At 40.0% G+C, this 17194-nt stretch overlaps 1 pseudogene; it reads right to left on the reverse strand.

Annotated features, from left to right (window-relative positions):
* LOC127483490 (mortality factor 4-like protein 1 pseudogene) overlaps window positions 1-15594 on the reverse strand; it is a 52066-nt pseudogene extending 36472 nt beyond the window's left edge.
* Between the last annotated feature and the right edge of the window lie 1600 nt (window positions 15595-17194).

Consider the following 17194-nt stretch of genomic DNA (forward strand, 5'->3'; position numbering starts at 1 on the left):
CAACTTGGACTAGACTAAGTTACTGGAATAAGACTTATTCTATGCATCTGCTCTCCCACAATATGGCGCTGGGAGAGGAGTAAACAACTTCTACACAGCTGCCTCTCGCCAATTTGACTGATGAGCTGCAGGAGCTGATCTTGCTCCTGATTGGAGGAGAGCAGCGTGCTCGGCGTGTGGGTAGCAGAGTTGGGATTGGTGGAAGAGGACTATAAAGGAGGAGAGAGACAACATGCACCAGGAACATCTATCTGAAGGAACACCTGTGCAGCCCCCGAGAGAGCCGGCCGGCAGTGTGCCGCTCCCCCGCGGAAGTGGGGAAAGTGGCAGGGGGAGCCGCCCTTCCACGGAGGTGGAAGGATCGGCAGCCAACCCGGGAAGGACCAGCAGCAAACCCGGGAAGGGCCAAGCAGACAAAAGAACAGCGCAGGGTTTAGTGTCATTCCTCCATGAAGAGGGGGAGCGACAGCCCAAGTCCTTGGGCCCTGCACCCCATGGGAGACCAGGATAAGTACCTGGCTCCTGCCATCGGATCAGCGCGGTGCAACGGCCATAGTGCGCCGGCCGCGGCAGCCATTGGAGGGTGAACCAACGGCAAAGGAAGACCTTTCTCTCTGTCTGTCTCTCTCACTGTCCACTCTGCCTGTCAAAAAAAAAAAAAATGTTCAGGTTCTTTGTCCATTTCTTAACTGAGTTGTTTGTTTTGCTGTTGTAGAGTTTCTTGATCTCTTTATATATTTTGGTTATTAATGCTTTATTGGAAGTTAATTGAAAATAGATCTTAATGAAAAATAAGAATGGGAATAGGAGAGGGAGGAGGAAGAAGTCTGGGAGTGTGGGTGGGTACGGTGGGAAGAATCAGTATATTCCTAACGTTGTTAAACATTCAAAAAAATCCTTTATCAGTTGCATAGTTTGCAAATAATTTCTCCAGGTCTGTCAGTTGCCTCTTCACTTTGCTGAGTGTTTCTCAGCTATCTAATCCCATTTGTCAATTTTGGCTTTGATTGTCTGTGCCTCTGGAGTCTTTTCCAAGAACACTTTGCCTATGCCAGTATTTTGCATGGTTTTGCCAATGTTCTCTATATTCTGCTCCATTGGTGTACAAGTCTGTTTTTGTACCATTACCAGGCTGTTTTGATGGTAACTGCCCTATAGTATGTCTTGAAATCTGGTACTGTGATGCCTACAGCTTTGGTTTTGTTGTGTAGGATTGCTTAACTGTTCCATATGAATTTCATTATCATTTTTTTCTATATCTGAGAAGAATATCCCAGGTATTTTGATTGGTATCACATTGAATCTGTGTATTGTTTTTGGTAATATGGACATTTTGATAGTGATTCTTCCAATACATGAACATGGAAAATTTTCCATTTTTGTGTCTTATATTTATTTCTGATGTATTGTTGGATTCAATTAGGTAGTATTTTGTGGAGAATTTCTGCATCTTTGTTCCTCAGGGATATTGGTCTATAGTTCTCTTTCTCTGTTGTATCTTTTTCTGTTTTAGGAATTAAGGTGATGCAGGCTTCATTTCAGGAGTTTGAGAGGATTTCCTCCCTTTCAACTGTTTCGAATAACTTGAGAAGAATTGGAATTATTTCTTTAAATGTCTGGTAGAATTCAGCAGTCTTCACAGTATTTTATCACATCCATTTGAGGTGGGCCCAGCGGATGACAAACTGTTAAACGTTAATGTAAAAGCTGTCCTTATTTATATGAGTCAGTTGGGAAAATGTTTAGTATTACACCACACCTTGAAGGTTAATAAACTGGGGCAGAGTTAGACCAGGGGAAGTGCTGAATTCCAGACTGAGCAAGGAAGCAGAAGAATGACATGAGAAAATTTGTCATCAGTTTGGGAAAACAGTAGTGTCCCCCTACCCATTGTTTATCTTTCCAAGTTTTAGTTATCTACAGTTAACTGCAGTCCAAAATTACTAATGGAACTTTCTAAAAATGAGCAATTCATAAGTTTTATTGAACATCATTCTGAGTAGTGTGATACAACCTCACAGCAGCCTACCTTGTTCCACCCGGGATGTGAGTCATCCTTTTGTCCAGCATGTCCACACTGCGTACGTTACCTGCCCAGCATCATCACAACCGGATGACCAGGATCACCTGAAGCAGAAGATCCTGCTCCCCATGCATCATCAGAAGGCTGGGAGTAGTCTAATGCCACATCATGGTGTCCAGGTCATCCGTGTCTCTTCATTTCATCACATAGATGTTCTGTCACCTCACATCTTCACAAGAAAGGTGAGCACATCACAATGAAGTATTTTTAGAGACAGATGGAGACAAAGATCACATTCACATAACTTTTATTACACATTGTTATAATTGTTCTATTTTATAGTTAGTCGTTGTTGTTAATCCCTTACTGTGCCTAATTTATAAATAAAACCTTTTCATACATTATATATATATATATATATATGAGAAACATTGTATATATTGGCTTCTGTACTATCTGTGGTTTCAGGCATCCACCTGCTGGTTTTTTTTTTTTTTTTTGACAGGCAGAGTGGACAGTGAGAGAAAGAGACAGAGAGAAAGGTCTTCCTTTGCCGTTGGTTCACCCTCCAATGGCCGCCACGGCTGGCGCACCGTGCTGATCCGATGGCAGGAGCCAGGTACTTATCCTGGTTTCCCATGGGGTGCAGGGCCCAAGGACTTGGGCCATCCTCCACTGCACTCCCGGGCCACAGCAGAGAGCTGGCCAGGAAGAGGGGCAACTGGGACAGAATCTGGCGCCCCGACCGGGACTAGAACCCGGTGTGCTGGTGCCGCAAGGTGGAGGATTAGCCTAGTGAGCTGCGGCGCCAGCCCCACCTGCTGTTTTGTAATATATCCCTCTATATGAGGAGAGAGGACTATAATCTCTTTTGTTGCTTTCCAAGGAGGAAAGAAAAAATGGGAAATCAAAGGAGAACTGTACAAACAGCTACATCTAGTAATAACAAAATCAGGTTGTGTAAGTAGTATCCAAGAAGTCACAGTAAAAGTAGAGAAAAATAAATAAGGAAAGTGATAGATAAAAGGGGAAGAAATTATGGTTCACTATCTCAATTTCATCCTAAAAGATAATTTGATCTCTTCTATTTCCTTTTTGTTTTTAAAATCATATTGGATCTCACAGTATATTTTAGAACATTTTTATTTATTTATTTGAGAGGTAGAGTTACAGACAGAGAGGGAGAGACAGAGAAAGGTCTTCCATCCACTGGTTCACTCCCCAAAATGGCTGCAATGGCCAGAGCTGGGCCTATCTGAAGCCAGGAGCCAGGAGCTTCTTCAGGTCTCTAAAGCAGGTGCAGGGGCCAAAGCACTTGAGCCATCTTACTCTGCCTTCTCAGGCTATAGCAGAGAGCTAGATAGGAAAAGGAACAACTGGGTCTAGAACTGGTGCCCATATGGGATGCTGCCACTGCAGGCAGGAGCTTAGACCACTATACCACACCACTGGCCCCTGGATTTCATAGTATTAATAACAGGATTTCCTGCTAAATAAGAATGAAATGAAAACTATTATATTCTTAGCATTTTCTAGAAGTGGCAAATATTTATTTTTTTGGTTGCCCAATGTCTCTTGTGCTTCTAATAAGAGATTTGCTTTTACAGAACTAGCATTTTTCCCCTTTGAATACCTTTCAGAGTTTCCCCAATGTTCTCTAATAATTTGATAGTATCAAGTCCTAGATTTAGGTCCTTGATCCGTTTTGATTGGAATTTTATATAAGGTGTGAGATAGGGGTCTTGTTTCATACTTCTGCATGCAGAGATCCTGTTTTCCCAGAATCATTGGTTGAGGAGACTGTCCTTGCTCCAGGGATTGATTTTAGCTCCTTTCTCAAAGATAAGTTGGTTGATTTCTGGATTTTCTATTCTGTTCCGTTGGTTTTTATGTCTCTTTTTGTGCCAGCACCAGGATGTTTTGATCATAACTGCCCTGTAGTTGTGTTGGGAAAATGTTTAGTATTACACCATCTAGGTCTATACACATGTATACCTCTTAGTGAGTTTCCCCAGACCAGTTCTGGGGATGCCTCCAATTTGTTTTTGTTGTATAAGATTTCTTGAGCTATTCAGGGTCTCTTGTATTCTGTTTGAATTTTTGCATCATTTTTTCACAATTCGAAAAGTATGTCCTTGGTATTTTGATTGGGATTGCATTGAATCTGTAAATTGCTTTTGGTAGTATGGACATTTTGATGATATTAATTCTCACAATCCATGAACATGGAAGATTTTTCCATTCTTTGGTGTATTCTATTTTTTTCTTTAGTGTTTTATAATTTCCACCACAGAGATCTTTGATCTCCTTGGTTAAATTTATTCCAAGGATTCGATTTTTTTTAGCTATTGTGAATGGGATATATCTTAAATGTTCTTTCTTAGCCATAGCATTGGCTGTGTATAAAAAGGCTATTGATTTTTGCATGTTGACTTTGTATCCTGCCACTTCACCAAACTCTTTTTATTTATTTATTTATTTTTATTTTTTGACAGGCAGAGTGGACAGTGAGAGAGAGAGACAGAGAGAAAGGTCTTCCTTTTGCCGTTGGTTCACCCTCCAATGGCCGCCGCAGCCAGCGCGCTGCGGCCGGCGCACCACGTCGATCCGAAGACAGGAGCCAGGTGTTTCTCCTGGTCTCCCATGGGGTGCAGGGCCCAAGAACTTGGGCCATCCTCCACTGCACTCCCTGGCCACAGCAGAGAGCTGGCCAGGAAGAGGGGCAACCGGGACAGAATCCGGCGCCCCAACCAGGACTAGAACCCGGTATGCTGGAGCCGCAAGGCGGAGGATTAGCCTAGTGAGCCGCGGAGCCAGCCACCAAACTCTTCTATGAGTTCCAATAATCTCTTAATGTAGTCTTTTGGATACCCTATATTTAGATCATGTCATCTATAAATAGGGATGATTTGACTTCCTCCTTCCCAATTTGTATCCTTTGATTTCTTTTTCTTACCTGATGGCTCTGGCTAAAACTTCCAGGACTATATTGAACAGCAATGGTGAGAGTGGACATCTTTGTTTTTTAATATTTATTTATTTATTTATTTTTAAAGAATTATTTTATTTATTTGAAAGAGTTACACAGGGAGAGGTAGAGACAGAGAGAGAGGTCTTCCATCCGCTGGTTCACTCCCCAGATGAGAATGGATGGAGCTGCGCCGATCCAAAGCCAGGAGCCAGGAGCTTCTTCTGAAGGGTCTCCCATGTGGGCGCAGGGGCCCAAGGACTTGGGCCATCTTCTACTGCTTTCCCAGGTCATAGCATAGAGCTGGGTCGGAAGATGAGCAGCCGGGACTAGAACTGGTATCCATATGGGATGCTGGCGCTTCAGGCCAGGGTGTTAACCCACTGTGCAACAGCACTGGCCTCTATTTATTTATTTGATAGTCAGAGTTGCACACAGAGAGAAGTAGAGGCAGAGAGAGAGCAAGAGAAAGAGAGAGAGAAAGAGAGAGAGAAAGAGAGAGGTCTTCCATCCACTGGTTCACTCTCCAACCAGCCACAATGGCCAGAGTTGTGCTGATCCAAAGCCAGGAGCCAGGAGTTTTTTCAGATCTCCCACGTGAGTGCAGGGAGCAAGGACTTGGGCCATCTTCTACTGCTTTTCCAGGCCACAGCAAAGAGCTGGATTGGAAGTAGAGCAGCTGGGACTCGAGTGGCTCCCATGTGGGATACCGGCACTGCAGGCGGCAGCCTTACCTACTGTGCCACAGCGCGAGACCTGAGAGTGGGCATCTTTGTCTGGTACCAGATCTCAGAGAGAACATTTCCAACATTTCCCTATTCTATTTGATGCTGGCTGTGGGTTTGCCATAAATTTCCTTGATTGTGTTGAGGAATGTTCCTTCTACCCAATTTGCTTAAGGTTTTTATCATGAATGGATATTGTATTTTATCAGATGCTTTCTCTGCATATATTGAAATAATCATATGGTTTTTGTCCTTAAGTTTGTTAGTGTGATGTATCACAGGTATTGATTTGTGAATGTTGAACCTTCCCTGTATACCTACATAAATCCCACTTGATCTGGGTGAATGATCTTTCTAATGTGTTGTTGGATTCGATTAGCTCTTATTTTGTTGAGGATTTTTGCATATATGTCCATCAGGGATATCGGTCTATAGTTCTCTTTCTCTGTTGTATCTTTTTCTGGTTTAGGAATTAAGGTGGTGCTGGCTTCATAGCAGGAGTTTGGGAGGATTTCTTTCTTTTAAATTATCTTGAGTAATTCTGGCTCTTCTTTAAATGAACTCAGCAGTGAAACCATCCTGTGTTTTTTTTTTTTTTTTGGGGGGGGTCTTTATATTGATTTAATCTTGATCTTGGTTATTAGTGTGTTAATTAGTATTTTCTATGTCTTCATGACTCAATCTTGGTAGATTGTATGTGTCCAGGAATTTTTCATTATCCATTTTTCCTAGGTTTTCCAACTTATTGGCATACAGTTCCTTGTAGTAATTCCTGATGATTTTTCTTATTTCTGTAGTTATATCTTATGTCTGTAGTTACATTTCCTTTTTCATCTCTGGTTTTATTGATTTTGGTCTTTGTGCTCTGTGTTTTGGTTAGTTAGGCAATTGGTCTTTTTTTTTTCCAAAAAATCATTCCTTCATTTCATTTATCTTTTCATATTTTTTTGGTTTCAGTTTTGTTTACTTCTTCTCTAATTTTAATTACTTTTTTCCTTCTAATTTTGGATTTGTTTTTTTTTCTGGATCTTTCAGATGTAATGATAGCTCATTCATTTGTTGCCTTTACAATTTCTTGATGTAGACACCAATTGCTATAAGCTTCTGTCTTAACAATGCTTTTGCTGTATCTCATAAGTTTTCATGATGTATTGCCATCTTCATTTATTTCCAGAAATTTTTTATTACTCATATTACCCACTGTTCATTCAAGAGCATGTTGTACTATGTCCATGTGGTTGCATATATTCTAGAGATTCTTTAGTTGTTGATTTCCAGCTTCATTCCATTGTGGTCAAAAAGGATGATAGTATGATTTTGATTTTCTTGAATTTGCTAACTTGCTTTATGGCCTGGCATATGGTCTATCCTAGAGAAAATTCCATACACTGATGTGAGGAATGTGTATTCTGCAACTGAGGAATGAAAAGTTCTGTAGGAGTGGCTCCAAGATGGTGGAATAGGGAGGGAGCTCACTGATAGTCCAGGAAAAGATAGTTTAATAAAAGTGGAGATAGTGAAGTCTCAAGGGAAGAGTTAGGGAAAAAACTGCAGAGGGAACTCTTCTGAAATTAGAGGGACACGCTGGATCTACGTGGAGGACATGGACACCCATGGCTCAGGAGCCCAGCTGCTGAGAGTCTTCTCCCCACACCAGCACTGGAAATGGAGATGAGGCAAAAACTGCAGTAGCCTGAGACACTGGCATAAAGCAGCAGGAAGAGCCTAGAGGGAATGAGGCTTGAAGCCCATGGGGGAAAGTACACCAGCCTACCTAGAAGAGAGAAAAAAACAAAAGGGATGGTACTAACGTGACTCTCCACTCACCTTACAAAGGCAAATGAGACAATAGAGTAGGCGCTATTTTAGACATAAGTAACAACTGCACTAGCTATGGGCTGTGCCTGCCCTAAACTGAACAGAAAAACTTGACTCTGGCTGTGAGTAATAACAGGAGGCTAGACCTTGTGAATGTGTGGAGCTTGTGAACTGGGACTGTAGAAAAAAAAATTGAGGGTGTGTGGGAGAACTCATGGTGTTGCTGAGACGTGAGTAGTCTTGGTATGAGACACCACAAACTTGGTAGACTTGGCTACACAGTGAGAGACATTGCAGGGGAATCTGAGCTTACACTGAGGACTGCACAGATCCTTTGTGTGGTCCTTGGGACAGAACAGACGAATATTATACCCACTGGGGCTAGCGCTCAGGCACTGATTGCCATTAAGGAGAAGAGCTCAGCTGAGCAGAGTTACTTCCCTTCTGAATAAAAAAAGAGAGAGAGAAAGAGGAAAGATTTACCACACCAAACCTGGGTGTGTCACCTAAGGCACACCTTTAACCCTGAAGAACTGAACAGAGCACTCTGGCCACACCCACCACAAGCCTCTAGAGATTCACCAAAAGCAGATAGTCCACTTAATCTAGAGTCATAGTATAACGAGAAAAGCCACCACAGTGAGAAACAAACACAAAAAAAGAAGAAACCAAAGAATATCTCCACAATGCCAAACGACAAATGCAGAAACCAAGGCAACAAGAACAAGGAAGACATCATGACGCTCCCAAATGAACATGACACTCAATACAAGATTATGAAGATGAGATAGAAGAAATGCAAGATACGGAATTCAAAAAAATTATGATAAGAGCATTCAGAAATTATCAGAAACAAATGCATGAACTATAGAAATCCATACAGGACAGGCCAGAAAATCTTTCTTGTGAAAAGGAAATCTTAAGGAGGAATCAAAATGAAATGAAGAATTTAGTAGAACATGAAATTGAATATTGAAGAGAAATCAAAATGAAATGAAGAATTCAATAGAACAAATGAAAAACACATTTGAGAGCCTTAAAAACAGAATCAGTGAGGTAGAAGAGAAAATATTGGACTTAGAAGACAGAGCACAGGAAAGTATACAGTCAAACCAAAGAAAAGAAGAGGAAATTAGAAATCAAAAATATTTTTTTGGGAATCTACAGGATACTATTCAAAAACTCAACATTTGGGTTCTAGGAGTTCCTGAAGGCATAGAGAGAGAGAAAGGATTAGAAGGCCTTTTTAGTGAGATACTAGCAGAAAACTTCCCGAGTTTGGAGAAGGAAAGAGACATCCAAGTACAGGAAGCACATAGAATCCCCAATAAACATGACCCAAAGAGATCCTCACCACGACACATTGTAATCAAACTCACCACAGTGAAAAATAAAGATTCTAAAATGTGCAAGAGAGAAACATCAGATTACTCTCAGAGGATCTCCAATTAGACTCACAGCAGACTTCTCATCAGAAACACTACAGGCTAGGAGGGAATGGCGAGATATAGCCCAAGTACTAAGAGAAAAAAACTGCCATCCCAGAATATTATATCCTGCAAAGTTCTCATTTGTGAATGAAGGTGAAATAAAGACCTTTCATAGCAAACAGAAATGGAAAGAATTTGTCACCACTCATCCAGCCCTGCAGAAGGCTTAAAGATGTGCAACACATAGAAACACAGAAACATGGTCATCAATACAAAAGAAGGTAAAGGAAGAAAATCTCTCAGTAAAAGATCATAGAAAGTTCAAAGCATATATTAGAAATATCTTTGGAAAAATGGCAGGGCAAAGTTACTACTTATCAATAGTCACATTGAATGCAAATGGCCTCAACTCTCCAGATAAAAGACACAGACAGGCTGAATGGATTAAAAAAAAAACCCATCTGCCCCTTACAAGAAACACATCTTTCCAACAATGATGCATGCAGACTGCAAGTGAAAGGTTGGAAAAAGATATTCTGTGCCAACAGAAACCAAAAAAGAGCGGGAGTAGCCATCTTAATATCAGACACAATAAACTTTAACACAAAAACTGTTAAGAGAGACAAAGAGGGGCACTATATAATGATTAAGGGGTCAATTTAACAGGAAGATGTAACTATTATAAACATATATGCACCTAATTACAGGGCACCGGTTTATTTAAAAGATATGTTAAGGGACTTAAAAGGGAGACATAGATTCCAGTACAATAGTACTGGGGAACTTCAATACTCCACTCTCAGAAATAGATCAACCAGACAGAAGATCAATAAGGAAACAGCAGATTTAATTGACACTATAAACCAAATGGATCTAACAGATATCTACAGAACTTTTCATCCTACACTTAAAGAATACACATGCTTCTCAACAGTAGATGGAACCTGCTCTACGATTGACCACATACCAGGCCATAAAGCAAGTCTCAGCAAATTCAAAATAATTGAAATCATATCAAGCATCTTCTCAGACCACATGGAATGAAGCTGGAAACTAGCAACTCAGGAATCCCCAGAGCATATGCAAACACATGGAGACTGAACAACATGCTCCTGAATGAACAGTGGGTCACAGAAGAAATCAAAAGAGAAATCAAAAACTTTCCAGAAGTAAATGAGGATAACAACACAACATATCAAAACTTATGGGATACAGCAAAAGCAGTGTTAAGAGGAAAGTTTATAGCAACAGGTGTCTATGTCAATAAATTGGAAAGGCACCAAATAAATGAGCTATCAGTGCATCTCAAGGATCTAGAAAAACTGCAGCAAACCAGACCCAAAACTAGTAGGAGAAGAGAAATAATTAAAATTAGAGAAGAAATCAACAGAATTGAATCCAAAAAAATTACAAAAGATCAGCCAAACGAAGAGCTTTTTTTTTTTTTGAAAAATTAAAACAATTGACACACCATTGGCCCAACTAACTAAAAAAGAAAAGACCCAAATCAATAAAATCAGAGATGAAAAAGGGAATGTAACAACAGATACCACAGAAATAAAAAGAGTCATCAGAAATTACTATAAAGAGTTGTATGTCAGCAAACAGGGAAACCTATCAGAAATGGATAGATTCCTGGACACATACAACCTACCTAAATTGAACCATGAAAAGACATAGAAAACCTAAACAGACCCATAACTGAGACAGAAATTGAATCAGTAATAAAGTCCCTCCCAACAAAGAAAAGCCCAGGACCAGATAGATTCACTGTTGAATTCTATCAGACATTTAAAGAAGAACTAACTTGGCCGGCTCCATGGCTCACTTGGCTAATCCTCTGCCTGTGGCACCAGCACCCCGGGTTCTAGTCCCGGTTGGGGCACCGGGTACTAGTCTCGGTTGCTCCTATTCCAGTCCAGCTCTCTGCTGTGGCCCAGGAGGGCATTGGAGGATGGCCCAAGTGCTTGGGTCCCTGCACCCGTATGGGAGACTGGGAGGAAGTACCCGGCTCCTGGCTTCGGATCAGCGCAGTCGCAGCTGTGGCAGCCATTATGGACGTGAACCAATGGAAGGAAGACCTTTATCTCTGTATCTCTCTCATTGTCTATAACTCTCATTTGTCTCTCTCTCTCACTAACTCTGCCTTGCCAAAAAAAAAAAAAAAGAACTAACTCCAATTCTTCTCAAACAATTCAGAACAATTGAAAAAGAGGGAATCCTCCCAAATTCTTCCTATGAAGCTAGCATCATCTTAATTCCTAAACCTGAAAAAGATGCAGCAGAGAAGGAGAATTACAGACCAATTGCCCTGATGAACATAGACACAAAAATCTTCAATATAATTCTGACCAATAGAATGCAACAACACATCAGAAAGATCATCCTCCCAGGCCAAGTGGGATTTATCCCTGGTATGCAGGGATGGTTCAATGTGCGCAAATCAATCAATGTGATATACCACATTAACAAACTGCAGAAGAAAAAACATATGATTATCTCAATAGATGCAGAGAAAACATTTGATAAAATACAACACACTTTTAAAATGCAAACTCTAAGCAAATTGGATATAGAAGGAACATTCCTCAATACAATCAACGCAATTTATGAAAACCCATGGCCAACATCCTATTGAATGGGGAAAAGTTGGAAGCATTTCCACTGAGATCTGGTACCAGACAGGGATGCCCACTCTCACCACTGCTATTCAATATAGTACTGGAAGTTTTAGCCAAAGCATTAGGCAAGAAAAAGAAATTAAAGGGATACAAATTGGGAAGGAAGAACTCAAACTATCCCTCTTGCAGATGATATGATTCTTTATTTAGGGGACCCAAAGAACTCTACTAAGAGACTACTGAAACTCATAGAAGAGTTTGGCAAAGTAGCAGGATATAAAATCAATGCACAAAAATTGACATCTTTTGTATACACAGGCAATGCCATGGCTGAGAAAGAACTGCTAAGATCAATCCCATTCACAATAGCTACAAAAACAATCAAATACCTTGGAATAAACTTAACCAAGGACGTTAAAGATCTCTACGATGAGAATTACAAAACCTTAAAGAAAGAAATAGAAGAGGATACCAAAAAATGGAAAAATCTTCCATGCCCATTGATTGGAAGAATCAATATCATCAAAATGTCCATTCTCCCAAAAGCAATTTATAGATTCAGTGAGATACCAATCAAAATACCAAAGACGTTCTTCCCAGATCTGGAAAAAAATGATGCTGAAATTCATATGGAAATGCAGGAGACTTCGAGTAGCTAAAGCAAGTTTGTTCAACAAAAACGAAGCTGGAGGCATCACAACCAGATTTCAGGACATACTACAGGGCAGTTGTAATCAAAACAGCATGGTACTGGTACAGAAACAGATGGATAGACCAATGGAACAGAATAGAAACACCAGAAATCAATCCCAACATCTACAGCCAACTTATATTTGATCAAAAATCTAAAACCAATTCCTGGAGCTAGAACAGTCTATTCAACAAATGGTGCCGGGAAAATTGGATTTCCATGTGAATCATGAAGCAAGACCCTTACCTTACACCTTACACAAAAATCCAGTCAACATGGATTAAAGATCTAAATCTACGACCAGATACCATCAAATTATTAGAGAGCATTGGAGAAACCCTGCAAGATATAGTCATAGGCAAAGACTTCTTGGAAAAGACCCTGGAGGCAAGGCAGTCAAAGCCAAAATTAACAATTCAGATTACATCCAATTGAGAAGTTTGTGTACTGCAAAAGAAACAGTCAGGAAAGTGAACAGGCAACCAACAGAATGGGAAAAAATATTTGCAAACTATGCAACCGATAAAGGATTAATAACCAGTATCTACAAAGAGATCAAGAAACTCCACAACAACAAAACAACCCACCCACTTAAGAGAAGGGCCAAAGTCCTCAATAGACATTTTTCAAAAGAAGAAATCTAAATGGCCAATAGACACATGAAGAAATGTTCAGGATCATGAACCATAAAGGAAATGCAAATCAAAACCACAATGAGGTTTTACCTCACCCTGCTTAGAATGGCTCTCATACAGAAATCTGCCAACAACAGATGCTGGCAAAGATTGTGGGGAAAAAGGGACACTAACCCACTGTTGGTGGGAATGCAAACTGGTAAAGCCACTATGGAAGTCAGTTTGGAGATTCCTCAGAAACCTGAATATAACCCTACCATACAACCCAGCCATTGCACTCCTTGGAATTTACCCAAGGGAAATTAAATTGTGAAATAAAAGAGCTGTCTGCCCCTCAATATTTATAGCAATTAAATTCACAATAGCTAAGACTTGGAATCAACCTAAATGCCCATCGACAGAAGAATGGATAAAGAAATTATGGGATATGTACCCATAATCATTTGCAACAAAATGGAGGAATTGTCATTTGCCACAAAATGGAGGAATCTGGAAAACATCATGCTGAGTGAACTAAGCCAGTCCCAAAGGGACAAATGCCATATGTTCTCCCTGATCAGTGACAACTAACTGAGCACCTAAAAGGAAACCTGTTGAAGTGAAATGGACACTATGAGAAACGGTGACTTGATCAGCCCTTGTCCTGACTGTTGAGGAACAACTTAACACTTTATTCTTTTTAGTATTTTTTTGTTCTACTTAATACCATTGGTTGAACTCTTTAATTAACACATAATTATTCTTAGGTGTTTAAACTTCACTGAAAAGTGATCCCTGTTAAATATAAGAGTGGGAATAAGAGAGGGAGGAGATGTACATGCTCATTCGGACTTACCCCTAATGGTCAAGCTAGAAACGTGCCAGGGGATTCCACCTCAATCCCATCATGGTGGCATGTACCAATGCCATCTCACTAGTCAAAATGATCAGTTTCAGGGCTGGCGCCATGGCTCAATAGGCTAATCCTCCACCTTGTGGCACCGGCACACCAGGTTCTAGTCCCAGATGGGGCGCCGGATTCTGTCCCAGTTGCCCCTCTTCCAGGCCAGCTCTCTGCTGTGGCCAGGGAGTGCAGTGGAGGATGGCCCAAGTGCTTGGGCCCTGCACCCCATGGGAGACCAGGAGAAGCACCTGGCTCCTGGCTTCGGATCAGCGCGGTGCGCTGGCCGCAGCACGCCGGCCTTGGCGGCCATTGGAGGGTGAACCAACGGCAAAAGAAGAGCTTTCTCTCTGTCTCCCTCTCTCACTGTCCACTCTGCCTGTAAAAAAAAAATGAGTTTCAGTTCACAATTGATCATAACGATATGATTAAGTGCCAAAGGGATCTCATAAACAAGACTAGTGTCTGCTAATACTAACTGATAGAATTAAAAAGGAGAGAACTATCTAACATGGGAAGCAGGATACACAGCAGACTCATAGAATGGCAAATGTCCTAAACAGCACTCTGGCTTCAGAATCAGCCCTTAAGGCATTCAGATCTGGCTAAAAAGCCCATGAGAGTATTTTAGGCATGGAAAGCCAAGACAGTGTGCCAAAAAAAAAAAAAAAAAAAAGACGTAAATGAAAGATCTCTGTGAGATCTCAGTGGGAAGAACAGGCCATCAAGGAAAGAGGTACCTTTTTCTGAAGGGAGGAGAGAACTTCCACTTTGACTATGGCTTTGTGTAAATAATATCAGAGTTGGCGAACTCAAGAAGATTCCATAGTCTTGGCAATTCATGATAAGAGCCTAGGGTGATCATTGACGTCATAAATAAGAGTGTCAATTGTTAAATCAACAACAGGAGTCACTGTGTACTTACTCCCCATGTAGGATCTCTGTCCTTAATGTGTTGTACAATGTGAATTAACGGTATGACTAGTACTCAAATAGTACTTTATACTTTGTGTTTCTGTGTGGGTGCAAACTGTTGAAATCTTTACTTAGTATATACTAAATTGATGTTTTGTATATAAAGATAATTGAAAATGAATCTTGATGAAGAATGGGTTGGGAGAGGGAGTGGGAGATTGAATGGTTGTGGGTAGGATGGTGGTTATGGGGGGGAAAAGCTGTTATATTACAAAAGTTGTCCTTTGGAAATTTATAGTTATTAAATAAAAGTTAAAAAATTAAAAAAAGAAAAGTTTTTAGATATCAGTTAAGTCCATTGGGTCCATAATATAGATTAGCTCTTTTATTTGTTGATTTTCTGTCTAGATTATCTGTCCATTGATGAAACTGGAGTGTTGAAGTACCCCATTACTATTGTAATGGAGTCTATGTCTCCCTTTAGGTCCATTAACATTTGTTTTAAATAACCATGTGCCCTGGCATTGGGTGCATATACTTTTATTATAGTCATATCTTCCTGTTGAATTGATCTCTTTATAGTTTAAAAACATTTTATAAAAGTTTCAAGTCATTGCCAGTGTGATTGATGCTTATGATTTTGTGCTTGTTTATCAAGAAACATGTTCCAGGAGGATCCTTATAGAGGAGGTTCAGGTAGGAGGAAGCCATTGGGTTCTGTGCCTTCATCAAGAAGCATGTTCCAGGAGAATCCTTATAGAGGAGATGCAGGTAGGAGGAAGGCATTGGGTTCTGTGCCTTCATCAAGAAGCATGTTCCAGGAGAATCCTTATAGAGGAGGTTCAGGTAGGAGGAAGGCATTGGGTTCTGTGCCTCATCAAGAAGCATGTTCCAGGAGGATCCTTATAGAGGAGGTTCAGACAGGAGGAAGGCATTGGGTTCTGTGCCTATTAGTTGCCAGGGATTATGCTGGGTGCTTCTTGTCTACTTTTTTGTTTAATTCTTTAGCAGCTAAAGCTGGAAAATATTCCTCCTCTCATCTTAAAATTAAAGATTTAGGTGCTTTTTAATGATTTATTAAAATTATTCTTTAGATGAAAACTCTCAGTTGTTTTTGTAGCTGTAGTGTAATTATTTGCCAGGTAAATTTTTGTTTCTGAATTTTTCATTTAAATTATGAAACTATTTTCCCCTATTTGGACTGACTCTCTCTCTCTTTTAACTTAGCAAACATTCATATATCAATTGCTTTAATTAGAGAATGTAGTAATTGCAAATATGAACACAAAGAAAACCCCTGCTCTATAGTACAGATAGTTTCTCTTCTCAGTACTAATATTAAACTTATATTTTCATGATTAAATTTTAAGGAAAACAGCCTAAAAAACACTTTTCCATTTTTCTGATTAAGCTGTCTGTCTTCACAGCCAGATTAGGAAACCATGCTGTATCATTGAACATTATAGTGTAGTGCTGACTGTAGTTAAAAAAAAAATAGCCTGATTAGGAATCATCAAGCACAGAAAGAATATGGGGTTTTCCCCAATCTTAAATCATTCTGGCTTAATTAATGAACACAGGGTTCACAGAGTTGACTTATGAGGTCACTTTATGAAGTAATGGTTTATATGAATTTGTGCCTCAGGAATGAAAAAGGTTGGAGGTGATACAGGGGATTCTGGAATTTTTTTGAAAGAAGATGATGGCATCCGGCGTTCACATGTGGAGGCATTAGAGTGAGGAATCTCTATGGGTGGTTTATCATGATGGTACAAGTGATAAGAAATGCAGGATGTGTGTGTATAAACAGGTTTTATTGCCCTACCTTTACTTACATACCCAAAAAGTGCCATTTGTCTTTGCAGACTGTGTATTCCCTAGTATGGTTGGAGATGGAAACATTTTGGCTTCCAAAATATCTCTGAGAGAGGAATTGTCTCCAAGTTAGTATCCTCATTATGGAAGAGTCCTCAGAGGTAATATGTTTTTTTTTTTATTTAATGAATATAAATTTCCAAAGTATGACTTATGGATTACAATGGCATCCCCCCCATACCGTCCCTCCCACCCACAACCCTCCCCTTTCCCACTCCCTCTCCCCTTCCATTCACATCAAGATTCATTTTCGATTATCTTAATATACAGAAGATCAGCTTAGTATACATTAAGTAAGGATTTCAACAGTTTGCTCCCACACAGAAACATAAAGTGAAAAATAATAGATGATTTTTTTTAAATGATGATGAAATCAGATCAGACCTATTGTCATGTTTAAGCCCAGTGAGAGTCAAGTTGGGAATTGATGATTTTTTTCTTTTTACAGAAGATCAGTTTAGTATACATTAAGTAAAGATTTCAACCGTTTGCACCCCCATAGAAACACAAAGTGAAATATACTGTTTGAGTACTCGTTATAGCATTAAGCCTCAATGTACAGCACATTAAGGACAGAGATCCTATATGAGGAGTAAGTGCACCGTGACTCCTG

Source organism: Oryctolagus cuniculus, chromosome 13, assembly GCF_051225735.1.
Source record: "Oryctolagus cuniculus isolate XC-2025 breed Fujian yellow rabbit chromosome 13, ASM5122573v1, whole genome shotgun sequence".
Taxonomy (NCBI): Eukaryota; Metazoa; Chordata; class Mammalia; order Lagomorpha; family Leporidae; genus Oryctolagus; species Oryctolagus cuniculus.